This window comes from Photinus pyralis, unplaced genomic scaffold (assembly GCF_008802855.1).
Source record: "Photinus pyralis isolate 1611_PpyrPB1 unplaced genomic scaffold, Ppyr1.3 Ppyr1.4_LG9, whole genome shotgun sequence".
NCBI classification, from domain to species: domain Eukaryota; kingdom Metazoa; phylum Arthropoda; class Insecta; order Coleoptera; family Lampyridae; genus Photinus; species Photinus pyralis.
In genome coordinates, this window is record NW_022170878.1 from 11,051,432 (window position 1) to 11,053,696 (window position 2,265).

The following is a 2,265-nucleotide window of genomic DNA, read 5'->3' on the forward strand; positions in this document are numbered from 1 at the left end:
ATAGTAAAGTTACAGCCCTTTTGAATTTTTTTTCGAATTTGGTTTTGTCTATAAACTTTAGATTGAAGAGTCTGAATCGAAAAGTACGAATTGTTTTGGATTCTACGCATCCAAAATTTAAGAAATGTTTCCCGAGAAATTTTTGGTTGTAGTCGATTTTTTGGTAAAGGAAGGTTCCATGCTTTTTTGAGGCCTACGAAAAAAAAATGTCTCACGATCGACTCCGCAAAAAAATTTTCCTATAGAATGTTGGCCGTAGAATCCATAATTTCAAACAGTCCAAGAAGGTTACTAGTCAACCAGCCCATTTGAAAAAAATTTTTTTCGAAAATTGGTTTGTCCTAAACTATTTATTGAGAATCTATCGAAAAGTACAGAATTGTTTTTGGAATTCTAACGCATCCAAATTACTAAGAAAGTTTTCCCCCAGAAATTTTGGTGTAGTCGATCTTTGTTTAAATAAAGGAAGGTTATACACTGCCTTTTTTTGAAGTCAGCGCAAAAAAAACTTCTCGAGATCGCCCGCGACAAAAATTTTCTATAGAAATGTGGCCTGTAGAATCCATAATTTCAAACAGTGTCCCAAGATGGGCTACTAGTTCTAAAGTACAGCCTTTGAATTTTTTTTCGAATTGGTTTGTCTAACAACTTTTGACTTGAGAAGTCCTGTATGCAAAAAAAGTACGTAATTGATTTGGATCTTAAACGCAATCCAAATTAATAAGGAAAAGAGTGTTTTTCCCACGAAATTTTGGTGTAGTCGATTCTTATGTAAAAAAAGGAAAGGTTTATACCTGCCTTTTTTTTGAGGTCAGAAAAAACTTTCTCAGATCGCCCGGAAAAAAATTTTCTTAATAGAATGTGGCCTGTAGAATCCATAATTTCAAAACAGTTCCAGATTGGGCTACTAGTTCAAAAGTACAGCCCCTTTTGAATTTTTTTTTCGAAATTGGTTTGTCTATAACTTTTTGATTGAGAAGTCTGATCCGAAAAAGTACGAAATTTGATTTGGAAATTCTACGCATGCCAAATTAAATAGAAAAGTGTTTTCCCGAGAAATTTTGGTGTAGTCGATTTTTTGGGGTAGGAGGTTGCCTTTTTTTGAGCTACGAAAAAAAAAATTGTCTCAGATCGACGCCCGGAAAAAACATTTTCCCTATAGAATTTGGCCCGTAGAATCATAATTTCAAACAAGATCAAAAGTTACAGCCATTTGAATTTTTTCGAAATTTGTTTTTTTGTCCATAACTATTATTGAAAGGTCTAAATCGAAAAACGTAACGATTGTTTTGAGAATTCTATCCTGCACTTCAATTAATTAATTAAAAAAAGGTTTTCCCGGGAAATGTTGGTGCAGGCGATTTTTTGTAAAAAAAAAGGAAGGTAAGTATCAAATAGTCTAATGCGAAGTATTCAATACTAAATATTTTGTGAAAGTATTTGATACAAATACAAGTCGCTCCATAAAAAGTATTTAATTATCAAAAGTATTTGAATACTTTAAAAGGATATTGAATACTAAAAAGTAATTACAAAATCGAATCTGCCCAGCTCTGACTCGAGCCTAACTACAATGGGAAGGACCTAAGAACTCCCAGCGATTCCATTCAGACAAAGGCCATCATTTCTCCGAAACTTTGTCCCCGAGACAACTCAAACTCTTCCGAATAAACAAATACTACAGATAGAGACTCGGCAGAATCTAAGAGAAGCGACCCCTAAGAGACGGGAAAGTGTAGCGAAAAACCATCGAAGAACGAACCTAATGGGCTCACGCACCTACACCCATTAAGTAACCAAAAGAAAGGATTTTATTGCAATTTCCAAATTAATAAATTATTCCTGGCGATTGAATCTATATGTTGTGGATTCGCTTATTCAGTTTGAGGACTGATTTCTGCATGTTTTTCGAATTTTTGGCAGAGGGTATATTTGTTTCACTAAATTACGTGAATGCGGCTGGCCATTTGTCTAATCCACCGGTTGAGATGCATTCTTTTAGGTTGCTGCGAAGTTGAACAGATTAATTGCAAAAAGGTGAAGTAATTTTATGGCTAATTGTGAAATCCTGTCAATTCTACAGACCCATGTTATCTACGACATTACCGCATACCTTATCAGACATGCCACGAACTTTTACATTTAAGCCGTAAGACCAGTCATATTTTCTACAGATGTAAACGAACTTGCACCCTTATAGAACAGCAGATGTTAACAATACTCTCTTGATGTTTGATTCACTGTGCAAGATTGCTAAGCTGCCTT